The 14,261-nt window shown below is 42.5% G+C and overlaps 1 long non-coding RNA gene across 1 annotated transcript in view; it reads right to left on the bottom strand.

Annotated features, from left to right (window-relative positions):
- Positions 1 to 14,014, bottom strand: part of LOC139806549 (uncharacterized) — an 89,727-nt gene extending 75,713 nt beyond the window's left edge. The window contains exons 1-2 of the long non-coding RNA XR_011730281.1: positions 13,896 to 14,014; positions 6,011 to 6,126 (exon numbers count right to left, since the gene is read on the bottom strand). This is a non-coding gene — a long non-coding RNA (uncharacterized lncRNA). The remainder of the gene's footprint in view (positions 1 to 6,010; positions 6,127 to 13,895) is intronic.
- Between the last annotated feature and the right edge of the window lie 247 nt (positions 14,015 to 14,261).

Below are 14,261 nucleotides of genomic sequence, written 5' to 3'. Positions count from 1 at the left end.
GACTGAGACTTAATTATGGATTTGAGCTTTGTCACTGAGATTCATTTCAGTTCCAAAATGGCAATTTAGACCCTAGAAAGCTATGATTCAGCTATACAAGTTATACTTGGATGTGAAATGCACTAATGAAAAGAGCTAGGACTCAGTTCATAAAAGGATCTCAATCCATGCAGAGTTCCCAGGCTTTCCAGTCCTGGATTCAAACTGCCTTTAATCAAGGAAGAGGACTGTGAGGGGTCAGCTAGCTAGGGAGTAACTCATCCCCTGTATGACCAGGGCTAATTACAGAAAACCTCTCCTATTCTTCTGGAGAAAATCAGAGCCAGCTTCACCCTGCACATGCCCAGAGGCTGGATGCCAGTTCAATTTCAGCCAAGACCTTACAGCCATTGGAATGACAAATCTTTCTTTAACACTCTTATTAAATCCTAATCTCGATCTTATTCATCATTATTAAGTCTTGAAATTGGGCTGAATATTTAAATGAGGTGAAATGAAAAGACAGAGAAGCGTTGGGAGGACGTGAAGTGGGGGGAAGAGAAAGATTTGAAGAGACAAGAGTTGAAGAGTGATCTATCCAGATTCAGGAACTGATGGAGACAAAAGATTTTCAGATGTAGCTAAAAAGGGAAAAAGAAAAAAAGAGAAAAAGTAAAAGAAATTACCTCTTAGAACCCAGACTTGCAATATTAGTCTTTCAGTGACTTCTTGGTAAAGTAGGAGGGACATGTGGAGGAGGTTTTGCAGAGCAGAGACCAAGGACATAGAAAGAAAAGATGAATTGAGGGTTTAAATGTACCAAGATGGTTTAAGGGATATTGAAAAATGACTCCAAGGAGGTGTCTGGTTGGCCCAGGCTGACTGGTCTGTAACAGCAGGTCTGAGGCAGCAAACTCCTCACACCACCAGGGTCCAAACAGCCCCCAATGACTGGGGTCCTGACTGACCCATACATTACAGGAGATTCAGCATCTACACTGAGTACCTTCCCAAGTGGCATATTTCTGTAACCAAAATATTCTGATTTTGGAAACAGTGGAACAAAATGTGTAGTTTGAGCTGCTTAACCATGGAACCAGACCTTGAGTCTGACTTTCTCCATGGAGGGGGGCAGGTTATGGTCTCAGCTCCTGCATCCCTCTGTGGATCTTAGTATCAACTCAGTGCCAGTCCCACCTTCAGGCAGTTTTGCTGATGTAAGGGAGATCACAATCTGTCTAACAAGGAACAGATAACTTTTGCATTTAAAAATAAATATTCAGATTTGAAGCATTTCATGAAGCAGGGTGACCCACACCATCTGCTACTTCTGACAGTACTCGGGAAGCCTGCAGGTCTGCTTTTCAAATCACATTACATATACATAATGCTTTTTTCTCATTGTTCCTTTTCCCTTTTTTTTTGTTTTTCTTTTTCAGATGGGATCATGTCAGAAGAATAATTCCCACTCTTTTCTCACAGCCACTGCCAACCTAAAATAATTCATCCAGCTCATTGAAGATTTGTGCATATCCACAATTTGTATCCCAAAATGCTAAAACAATCTATTTAACCTTTATGCCAGCTAATGCATACATTAGAGCAAGGACCTACATATGAACATAAAAATCTGAGAAATTGAAACTCACTGACATAAAATCAAAGAGCTCGGCTATAAAAGGTGTCACTTTTATGTGATTATCTTGCCAATATCTCCATGTTGCTAAACTAAATCAAACTGCAATTTTTCCCACATGTATTGCATTTAATGGAGTCCGTTAATGGCAGCGATTCCTTATAGATCTCCACATAATGGAAGAATGGTTCCTTTTGCCATAGCACTGTGAGCTGAACCCCACACACACTCTGCCATATATTTTAGGAGCTTGACCTTATATGACTTGCTGTGTCAGGCAACACTGAGCACTGCTTTTGCTAAGGCAATCCTTCAGGAAGATGGAAAGGCACTTCAAGGAACTTGCTGCTGCCAGAAACTGGCTCAGAGCATGGCCAAAGATTGTTCCCCAGCTTCCTCCTCTCTCTGAGCTGGGTGCTGCTGAGCTCACTACTGTATTTGGGCAGCCTCTCATTTACTGGAGAGTTTGGGCCCCAAATTTTTGCAGAGACTCTGTTTTCTCTTTTACCTGGCAGAATGGCTTCACTTCTCTGTAGGCATTAAGATTATCTTGTTGACCAAAAAAACCCCAAAAAAAGCTTCTTTAATCTGTAAATGTCAAAAAGTAGAGGCAAGTGTCTACTACCTGATTTTACAGCTAGGGAAGTTGAAATCAGTTCAATAATTTCCCCATGTTTGCACAAGAAACCAACAGTAGAGTCAAGTGGCAGAGCCCAAGCAGCCTATAGCCTTGACCCATGCTTTTGCTCATAGGTAAAGCTGTCTCCATGTACCCTCAGCTCCTCTTTTCTGCTCTCACATGCTTAGAGAGATCAGAAAACACTAAGTGGAAGATGTACAGATGGCTCTGTACAGTCCACAAGCTGGGAAACCCATGTCCAGAGCAGTTGGGACTGCCCAAGCATCTCATCCATGTCCTGCACCCCAGGGAGTCCCTGACACCCTCAGCACATGAGTCCCACCAAAGTTCACTCACTGCAGAACTATGGATGGTGCAGCAGAGCTCACAATGGGATGTGGCTTTTCCCCTGTAACAAATGAACACAGATTTTGAGGGTCACTTTCTACTGATATTGGTCCTTACTTCTCCCTGAAGAAAATCCTCCCTAAAGTCTCCTAGAATCAATGCAGTGGCAGCCCAGATTAATTTCACATCCACATGCTATTTTTTTAAATTATGTTATTGTGAAGATTTTACCTACAGTTGTTTTAAAAGCCCTAGAAACATGAAAATTCCATTTTCCCTGCATCTATTCATCTTCATTAACCATGAGCTGATTTTTTTTATTCTTTTCTGCTGTTGATAGAAAATCCAAGCCAATGAAACTCCCTTTTATTTCACTTTGGTATCAGCCAGAATGGAGATTTCTATGTTCTGTTTGTGAAATTGTTAAGGTCTGTAAGTGTGTATCAATCAAGAGTAGGATTATTGCTATTACTTCAGCAGCATTCCTGATCAAACTGAGTTGTTTGTTTTCTATCTTTTTAAAGCATTGGTTTATTTATTTTTTTACTTGAAACAAGTAACACCTGCTGTCCAGAGTAATACAGCTTGAAAACTGCTGTATCAGGAGGATTAAGTGGAGAAGAGGATAAGAAACAAAGAAATCTAAACCATGTATTTTTAAATTATTTGCAGAAGCAAGACATGTTTTTTGGGGGAATAAAGACTAGTAGCATGTAAGTAGCTGTTTTAAACTTGGGAATTCCTAAACTATTCATGGCAAATTCAAAGTGTTGTTCATTCCTTCTGTGCAGCACAAATCAGATTTTAGCTTGCAATCAAAAAAGTCTCAAAAAGTCTCCATAAATTCTTCTCCCACAAGCTGCCAGATTCATTTCCGAGAACTCAATGTTCAAGTAATTATTTTGGTTTATATTTTAAATATAAATAATATAGAAGTATGTTTGGTGTGTATTTTCAACAACAACCAGGAGAAACAACCAGTTTTAGCCTGCATTTCTCACCATATTGTAACATATTATGTCATATGACCAAGAGAGACTGACTCAGCACAGCAGCGAATGCTTTCTATTCACACAGTTTACATGAGCTGCAAAAATAAACTGGTTGGATCTCTGAAAATTTCAGTGCTTTTCCAGGTTAATTTTCCTTCTTTAATGAATTAATCAGTGATTTTAACAGAAACACCAAATTCTATGCCATCTATCTCTACCTCATTACTAGAGAAAAAAATGTCAATGTGTTATTTCTATATAGGCTTTCAGGGGTTGATATGTGGGAAAGAGCCACACACCTAGGAACTGTGTTTTATGCTTGTCCAGGAATATAATATTTTGCAACACCATTATTTCTCATCCTTGGGGAGACACTACCCTGCTCCAGATCTACCTACAGTCCTTCCTGTGGTCACTGCTACTTGGGGACAGAGGAAATCTCACCATGTTTGTACTGTTAGTATGAATCTGATCCTGATTTCCTTCAGTATCCCTCAGATCATCCAGTCACCTCATGGGAAAACTAAGGGCAAAAACTTCATCTGTCCTACTTTTCCAGAACGAGCTGCTTCCATCCTCCCATTGCACCCCACATATCCCTGCAGAGCAGAGAAACAGCAGCTACAGCCCAAAGGTACAACAAAGGAAATGCAAATTTTTCCCAGTTTTAAAGATAAGAAGAATATATGCTTTTTCCACATCCCTTGAGGTCCTCCTGGTGGAACTGCAGAGAGTAGATTCAAGGATATGGAGTGATAGGATACATCCCATAGAAGATTTAATGAATGGTGAGGTGCAGGGCCAGTGAGGGCAAAGGACAAGGGCTACAGGCAGAGGCAAACCCGAGTGCTTTGTGTGAGAGGTGGCTCTTCAGCACAGGAATGTAGTTTATCTACGTCCTGAAAGGCACCATGTAATTTTATGGTGTCATAAAAAGGATTATTATACTAATAGAAGTTAATAATTCTAAAAGCTTCATGACCTCTTTGGTCATCTTGGCTCTGCTTCAGCCTGGGTGATTTTATTATTATTTTTTTCTGTGAGTTGAGTTGGCAAAGACCATTAAACATAAGAGGCCAAATTCTCAGCTGGTGTAAGTCAGCCTGACTCTGCACAAGCCAGCTGAGCTCTGCCCGTGTGGACCCAGAGGTGAAGGTAGCCAGTGGACTTCTGTGATATTTTGCAGAGAAGAAGTGCAAAGCTCTGACATGATTTACTCCACCCTGGGATCTCAGACTGCATTGTCCCACTTTTTTAACCTCTGCAGTGTCTTTTGAGCCACCCTTGGGTGTAAATGGGCTTCTGAACTGAGCTGAGCTATCTAGGATAATCATCTTAATGATGATTAAGCCAAAAGAGCCTGGCTGGTTTGTCAGTACTGAAAACCAGATGTATTTCAGCTAATGTTAAGTGCCAGAGTTCTCATGTGTTCTCCTGTGAGCAAATCAGAGGACACAGGAAGCAACAAAAGTGTGAAAACCACCTGTGCTCCACAACACGGGGATTTTTAACTACCTTGTGTTGCTCAGGGACCAGGCATGGCCCTGATGAGAGGATGCTTTCAGTTTCTGCCTGTCAGTGTACAGAGTAACAACTGGCTCAAACCTCCTCCTACCACCCAATGCACCACTCTGCTGCATTCAAACCAATGTGTTCAGTCTACTGGAGCTCTCCTGGTTCATATGGCCTGGGGAGAAAGACTGCAGCAAAGCCAGAAAGGTGGCTCCATTCCTCATTCCAGCAGCCGACCTCATCTCTCCTGCTCTCATTTTCTGAGCTGCAAACAGTCTATTCAGCTTCAGGTTTTCTGTTCTAAGAAAGGTTTCCACTGAAGTGCTCAGAGGTGGCTTTCAAATACAGAGAGGTGAGGTGCTACAGCTTGGCACAGCACTGCACTCACTGCAGGACCTGTCAGCTTATCTGTTTCACCATCTTCTCTATCCACATCCATTATACAGACATATTCAAATATATACATACATACACAATATATACATACATACATGCATATTTGTATACATACATTTATAAAAGCAACACTTGGAAGACCTATTTGTTCAAAGCACAAACCTAAGAAAATTAAATCTGTTCCAATACCCAGGCAGCAGTTTGACCACCATGTTACTCACTAAATATGCTGATATAAGATCAGAAGCAGGCCCCATGCTTCTCTGAGAAAACCCTCTAGAAGAATATTGGTATCAGTGCCTGTGCTGGCACAACCTAATCAGCAGTACCTCTTAGTGTGAAGAACTGGGGGCTCAAAATAGTCCACTCCAGTGTCTTTCCATTGCAAAGTGTTTCAAGAGAGGAACAGTGTGCAAAAAACTAATAAAACAAGGATCCACGCTGCATTTGCATTTTCCACCGAGTTCACCCACATTTTGCAGCTGCTAAGGACTGCTGCAGCAATTTCCAAAGCACAGAGCTCCTTACCTCTCTTGTGATGGATGGCACTGGGGCATCTCTCCAGCAGACCCGTCTCCTCACCCCGGGGCAGAGGTGGAGGGGCAATGAACCAGGGCACAGCTCGAGGTTCCCTGGATTTGAGGCTAAGGAAAAACACACAGGACAAAGCAAATGTTAGCCCAGATTTCAGCAGGTACAAGGTAAACTGGAAAACGAAAAAGAAAAAACTAAGTGGAGTGGGTGTTACAGCTCCTCAGTTGAGAAGCACTGAAGCTGCAGCTCTTTCCTTTCCCTCGCTCTTTCTATCTGTGGCCTCCACAAACAACTCTGTGTATATGTATTTTTGGCACAAATCACAGTGTCCTGCAACTCTTGATTATAATTATAATAATGGGTTTCAGAAAGCCTGCAAGTGGTTCTGGGAATTATAATAAGGGTTTAAGACAGACATCTTGTTTATGTGGTTAGTGTTTGTTGCATATAAAACCAAGTTTAGAAGAATAGCTGCTGTTGTAAGAAATTGCAAAATACACAATTAAATGCAAACTAGTAGAAAAACACCTCTCTTCTTGAGAGACAGACATGCTCATCTTGTCATCTCCACCCTATGAGCAGGGATTAAAAGCAGATGCAGATGGCTAGTTCTGTTGTGATGGTATTCCATTGCATTTGCCTTGACTGAATTTCCACTCCTACAATCTTCTCTTAATTTACCATGAGCAAAATATGTATTCAATCCTTTTTTCTTCATGTTCCACTCATCCCTCTTTATGATTATCCTTGCTTGAAGCATCCAGCCGTGCAAAAGCTCCACTGAGTCATGCAGTTCCCATTACAACCAAAGTAGAATTATTCCCAATGATTGCATCTTTTTCCTGTAATTTTTTCCCCAAGAGTCTTAATTTCTGTTCAGTCACATGACCAGATTTCCACCTTCTCCCTTGTGAAATTATTTTTATAGTTTAATAATTGCCTGTAAATTGTGGCCAAAAGCCCCCAAGGTTCACCTGTCTCAGAGCTGGCTCCTGCTATCTATTGATGTACATGACCTTGGAAAGGTCCTCTGATTGTAAGCATGGAGTCCAGAAATGCTGGATGGGGCCCTCCGAGATGATGCAAAGAAGTAAGTGATTTTGTAAAAACCTGTATGATTTTTCTTTTCTTTGTTCATGGTTATGACAGATAGACTCAAACCCACAGAAGGGACTGCTGGAGTCTGCAGGATTTTGTGCCTGACTGAGCAGGACGAATAGAAATTGCAGTGAGGCTCAGAGTGAGGTTTCTGCAGCCCAAGCTGCCAGGCTGCGATAGGACTGAGGGTGGGACTGAGGACCACTGGTGCTCGGTGGGGACTGTGCGGTCCCGGGGCTCACCCGGGGCTCACTCACCTCCCATCCCCTCTCAGATTGTTTCTGCCTGCCTCAGAGCCACAGCTTTTCCGTTTTGAAGAGGGGAGGGAAGGAAAATAAAAAGATAACAATAAATAAAACCCACGCATCTGCCTCCTGGCTGTGTTTTCCAAGGCTGTGCCTCAAGGCCTCCCCATCCTCCAGCCAGTGCTGTCAGAGCCCTTTCAGAGCCAGGCAGACACCGCTGCCTTCCCAGCCCTGCGGACTGCATGTTGATCGTGTTCCTCTCCTTTGTTAACACAATTGCCTTCACCTTTACATAAATCAGATTTAGAGAACACATTGCATCTCAGAAGCCTTGGGACACCTCGAGGCCTCTCAGTTCAATGGAGCTCATTATGGAAATCAGCTAAATGCTGAGCAGAGAGATAAGTGCTAACTGTTTACCAAACCCCTCCACAAGAGACGTACAGCCAGAGCTAATGGGAGTTCATTTGCAGCCTTACTCAGTCATTCAACGCTCTTTATCTGCTCCTTCGACTTATCTACGGGGAGAGATGCCAAGTTTGCATGAAACATCTTCCTCTTGGACAGGCAGGGTAGGGAGACTGGACGAGGAGGAGCTGAGATCGTGCCACGAGGAACCAAAGCGAGCCAAAATCCCAATGCTTTCTCGAAGGTTGCTGATATTCTCAGTTTTGAGGTCAAAGCCCAGCTTAACCAGAGATCAGGAGGAAATCCTCCCATCTCCGGTGCTTGCAGTGAGCGTGCATCTCTCCTGAGGATCACTGGCACAGCAGGGAGCTGCTGGAGGGTGATAAGAGCTTTCAGAAGGATTCTGGAGAGGAATAATGCAGCTCTGAGCTGTGAGGGGCACAGGCAGCTTTTAGCCAAGGTGATGGAGCACCTGGCGCAGTATGAAAAGTAAATGTAAAAGTGCTCCCGGTTGTAGGAGTGAGGATTTCTTTTCTGAAAGCACTTTGCAGCCTGGTCCATCCAGAGTCAAATACAGGGAATCAGAAGGAAGATGTGGATGAAGGTAATCCTGCAGAAAGCAGGAGCAAGAGGGAGGTGCTCAGAGCAGCAGCTACACAACAGCCTGTTCAGAGCACATAAATCACAGCAGCTCTAGAACAGGCACCTTTTTTGCCAAACCACTTTTACTTAGGACTATGAAACTTTACAATCTAGGGAATGGTTTTGACTTCCTCAACTCTACATTTTTTTAAGTTTCAGACTTGTCAAAACATTTTGTTCTGACATTTTCTCTGAAAAATGCCAATTTTCCCGTTCAAGATGACTTTCCATTTTTAAATTAGTGCGGAATTATTAATGTCACAATTTTAAAATAAACAAAGACTTATGGTACCTTTTAACCAACGATGGAGGGGAGGGAGCTGTTCAAATATCAGATGAAAACACCTGCCATTTTTCAATATTTCTTCAGATTATAGGTTTGCAAAGGTTTCAAGGATGTCAGTTTCTTGTCTTAATTCAAGAGAGGAAAAGATTTCAAACTCTCCACAATATTTTTGAAAGAGGAAAGCCACTTTCAGCTCTTAATAGTCCCCTTTTATGGAACTAGCTCAGTTTGGAGGTTCTCTTTAACTACTGCCAACAGTTGTAATTTTTGTCTGTCCAACATGAAGAAGTCACAGGGAGTCACATGATACCTGTCCTTGACATGCCACCTTCTCCTGAAGGAGTGCAGTAAAGGTGCCTGTTTTCCCAAGAATTATGTCTATCATTAGAGTGCAAGCAGACTTTCCAAACTAAGATACTTTTTCTTCCTTTTGTCCCAAATTCCAGTACTTTGCCCTTTTCAAATGATTTTCAAGAGGACAGTTCAATTCTGCATTTATTGGGGTTTTTTAGTTTAGTTTTACATCTTATAAGTTGAATTTCCTTTCTCCTTTCCCTCAGAAAACCAAAGCAGAGCCTTTACCTGCCACCACTAACCCCAGCATTTTGAAATGGTGTAATATTTAAAATTCAGGACAAATTCTCTCCTCTCTGCCTCAGTGATTTCTTGCAGCTGGAGATGGAGAGTGGAAAGTGAGATGTAGTTTTGCAGGATTTTATATGTTCTTTTGGTGGGTGAGCTTGATATCCTTGTGCTTTAAGGATAATTTTGTCTTTACATTTAGAAATAATCTTCTGTTCTACAAGCTGCAAGAGTGATTTATAGACAGCACACATAAGGAAAGACACCATAGCACACAAAATGCTGCCACCTGTGAGATGGAACATGGCAGTTATTGACCAAAATACAGCAATGCTTTGCAAGGCTTAACATGGGGATTACTAGGGAGTCCTGGCTTTAATTTGGAATTGAAAGAGGTTTTAAACAGGCAAAATCAAAGTTGTCTGCACCAAAATTTACAAAGAGGCTGGTCTACTATCACTAGTCCCTGGAAATGTTTGTAGGGATTCTTGGTGCTCAGATCACACGTAGCTGGTGCCAGCAGCAGGGCCAGGAGCTGGTTCAGCTCCAGAATACTCCATCATGAAACTCCACTTCAGGGAAAAACACTTCACCTTTCACCAACTGTTCCTTGCATATAGTTCATAGCACTAATCACTTCTCCATCCATTTTTATAGATTAGGTCCCCTACTTATTGTTTAAGACATAACATGATTGACAGCCCCAGCAGCTGAGCTTTCCTGCATATGTTACAGCAACAACCTCATTTGTTCTAACTAGAAGTTCATTTGTATTGTAACTGTATTTTATTACTTTTAATATATCTTAAGTCAGTAGAACTTTTTGTCATTACTTATATCTGTTTTTTAGCAGCACAATGTAAATTTGGGACTACTTGCTTAGTGGAACTCCCCAGGTGATTTGTTTGATCATTTACTTCCAGGGAAACTTGGTTGTTTGGGTTTTATCGTTGTACAGTTTGGGATCAGAATAAAAACATGCCATCAGATACTTTGTATTTTTCATTTCTACTAACCTGCTGTTCTCCACAAAGCTTTTCTAAAAAGTACAACATCACCTGGATAAGAATACATTGTTGCCAAATGCTTTGATGTGTCCTCTTTACCACCTTAGGATTTGTACCCAAGGCTAAACAAAGCTGCTCTTCCCAGCCTGGGTGTTGACATTCATTTAGTTAATGCTGTGCCACTAACTAACATCTCCAGCACAAATAAGGCCTGGATTCAAACTTGCAATCAGTTGTTGAATGAAAAATAAGGAAACTTGTAAGGATTCAACTAGTCAGAATTGTTTTAGACTAGACGGAAGGACTGACAGGCCTAACTATAGATTTCTTCCAAGACTGATGTTCTAATTTCTGAAGGGTTTCATGGTGACCTTTGGTGCATTTCATGATCTGGTCCTTTAGGAAGCACTATATTACATCTCAGTCATTGTACAAATAACATCTTGGGATTATGGCCTGCTGTTAATAAATGTGGTTAATCATCAGTAAGAGAGTTTCAGCTATTATACACTGACGATGTAATTTTATACCTCGCCAATCCAGAGAAATCGGTTCCATTCCTTTTAGATTTGCTGGATAGATTTGGGGCCTTTCAAGGTTAATGCCACTAAATCATCTGCTAATTCTAAAGAATCATTTGGGTACCTGGAGAGAACAGGTATTTCGTATTTCTAGGTTAGGGCTGAAACACTTACCTTCATATAATCTGTTGAGCTCAGAGGGAAGATTGATATTGTTTCTGCTGCACCAAAGCAAACATACAATGACCTTGACAGGTGGTCTGTTTTATGAGTAAGTTGCATAGGATGCATTAACATCACTAAAGTCATCAGTCTCAGACAGTTAGATCTTCCTTCATTAAGGAAGGACTATTTCACTACCAAGTCAGTTGAATAAAATAAAATTAGAAGGCAATGGATAACCTTGTTTGTGAGGAGGAGGAATGTCTGTGGGGAAGCCCAGCTACAGGGATGTTATTTCTGCTCCCTGCTTGCAGGCAGAGGCTGCAGAACCTGCAGCTTAGAGTGGCTCCTTTTGCTTTCCTCTTAACTTGCACCGAGACCGAGCAGAGTCACACTAAGCGTCAATGAGGGAGTGAAAACTTCCTCCAGACACAGGAAAGTTGGGGGTTTTAGGTTCTCATGGGATGGAAATCATAGCAAAGGGGCATTCTATCCCAGCTCGACCTATATCTGGTACACTCGAGCAAATAAAAAACTCATGGGAGGATGAGTGAGGTTTTGTTTAGACACAGCCCTTTTTGACCAGTACCAGCTGCAGCAGGACTAAAAAGTTAATTTTGCCTTTCCTGGATCCAGCAATTAATTGTCTATCAGTGTCAGACATTCATACATATATGGCATAATATATATAAAGAAGCATAATATATAATAAGACAATCATCCCTAATTTTGGGGGGGGAGGATTCATATACCTGTAGTGGGAATGGATTAAAAATTCTGTAATGAAAGCTCCCGCTAAAAAAACCCCAACCCTCTGAAACCCCACAAAGAACCCTCCACATCATTTTAAAATTAATAAAGTACACAACTTAATATCAATTTTCTAGAAAGCTTCTCAATTTTTAGAATAGCCCATTAATGACTTTTGTGAGCTTTAATCTGCACATTAGAAGTATCAGTCTTCCAGGAAACCTGCTCATGCCTCCCACCAGGCATTGCAATGAGTAATAGGAATGAGAAAGCTTTTCTTTTCTTGTACTTGCTGACTTCCTGGCTAAAAAGCTTGGGGATTACTCCTATGATATTTTATTTGCAAAGTGTTGTGAATCTGATCTATTAAACTTATTTGCAAATTGTTTCACCAGTTCTATAACCAGGACCTATAATGGAGGAACAGGGAGGAGAAAATTGGACAAATAACACTATCAAAAAACTGTAACATCAACTGAATAAATTTCCTGGCAAATGCCATTTGACGAGTTCCAATGTGATTGTCACAGGCAGAGCCTGAAATCTCATCCAAGTGGGAGATGAGTATGGAGCAAGATTGCTGTCTATGGGGTTCCAGGTAAATGCAGGATGAGGCTCAGCCTGCAGAGGCAAAACCCAACCCCGGGCATCTTTTCTGAACAAAATTCAGTCTCCTCTTTATGCTATTGGGGGAATAAAGTACCTGCTTGCAGAGCTGCTGTTATTAGTCACTGGTATTGTTCATAATGTGCTCGGTGCAGTGGCGACAGAGAAACAGTCGCCAGCTCTTCCCTTGCTCTTCTTGCTCTTCTTGCTGAAGGATAGTGAGGGTTGTAATTTGGTGGCTAAATGCAGGTCGTTTATCTCCTGCCTTTAGCCAACGAATTTATCACACACATTAATATCGAAAGAGGTTAGAGTTCAGTGAATGAAACATTTGTTTTCTTGTGCTCTCTCCATAAATAAACTCTCCCACTTTCATGGCAGTATTTTTACAAAGCAAGTGAGAGAAACAAGCACATTAAAGAGATAGCTATGTGTGTGGTGGGGGAGGCTGTGTGCATGTTAAAATGCTCCCACAGCAGACCTTCGTGACTCGGACTGCATTACATCTTCTTTTTTCCTCTCTCTCTTTTTCTGTTGTCTCATAGTTATTAGTCAGCCAGACATTCTTTATCTCATGGAAAGATACTTTAGCTCATATCCAATGTAATCATCTCAGGAGCTTCTACTTCAGTCCCCACAGGCCAGGAAAAATGACATCTCTTTTACTGATTAACAAAACAATAGAAAATGCTAAGAAAAATGGCTTTATTCTCAACCTTTCATTAACTCCTACTGTGCCTGTTTGATGTGAAAGACTTTGTTTCCCAGTTCCAAGCCAAGCCACAATTTCTTTCTGTTCTTTGGCCCACATAATGAGCCTGCTGGAGTGAATCAGTCTTTTATTTGCAGCTCCAGCAGACAAGAGTACAGCACAAAATGGCGCCTGCACCGCCATGCCGAGCGCTGCTGCCTGGGGTTCAGGCCAGGCCTCAGCAGCACCATGGGGCAAGAGAGACCTCAGCACCAGCCAAAAATCCCATTTTCTTTTCACAGTATTCCTAAGTATCCCTCAGATGTCACAGGCATTCACACATGACAACAAAAATACCACAGAGTTGGTAACGTGCAGGTCGATGGAAGCCACGCATCTCTTTCAGAAAACATTCCTAAGCTCTTGCATGCGCCCCCTCGGGGCACTCTGGGGCGTTGTTTTTTGGCAGCACCTGCGCCTTTAGTAGTTTGAGAAGCCCAAGATCCCAACTCCCCAGAGCCGCACTCACCTCACCGCCCCCGGGCGCTGCGTCAGGTCCGTCTGGAAGGTCTCTTGTTCGCCCCCCATCTACTAGATGGGTTACAACTACAGCTACAAAGAAAAAAAGAAGGGTAGTTGTAGTTGATGACTCCCTTCTGAGGTGAACTGAGGGCCCTATATGTCAACCGGACCCATCCCACAGGGGGGTCTGCTGCCTTGATGCCCCTCACGCTGCCACTTCCATCTTAGTCACCATTTTTTTGTATTTCCCTCGATTTATTTTTATGTTTTTGCATCTGCTTCGCTAAAGCACGGCACAAACCTGCTGACTCTGAAAGTGTCCTGGTTGGGAGATCCCAACTCCCCGGAGCCACACTCACCTCACCGCCCCCGGGCGCTGCCTCAGTCACCGCCAGGGCCTGAGGAGAGGAGCGGCCGTGCCCGCGTGCTCGCTACAAAATGGCTGCTGAGGGACCCCCTGCTCGGGTCTCTGCCTGCTGAGGTGCTGAGGGTGTCTGCTCCGGCTCTCCCAAGTCCTCTTTTCTTACTGGAGAAGAACGTTGTTTACTGGGACCAGTTGCCTTCTGCCTTCCCGAGTAGGACTGCCTCGGCTGCTCCAAGGCCTCTGTGGGCTGCCAGCAGGACCCTGGGCTCAGGTACCTTCACCTGTGTTTTGGGGTTGGTTTGGGTCTTTTCTGGTCAAGGCGTAATTACCGACTGTATGTGTTCCATGTTTACATATTTAT

This window comes from Heliangelus exortis, chromosome 22 (assembly GCF_036169615.1).
Source record: "Heliangelus exortis chromosome 22, bHelExo1.hap1, whole genome shotgun sequence".
Classification (NCBI taxonomy): domain Eukaryota; kingdom Metazoa; phylum Chordata; class Aves; order Apodiformes; family Trochilidae; genus Heliangelus; species Heliangelus exortis.
Note: the sequence above shows the minus strand (reverse complement) of the source record. Positions and strands in the feature narration are given on the sequence as shown.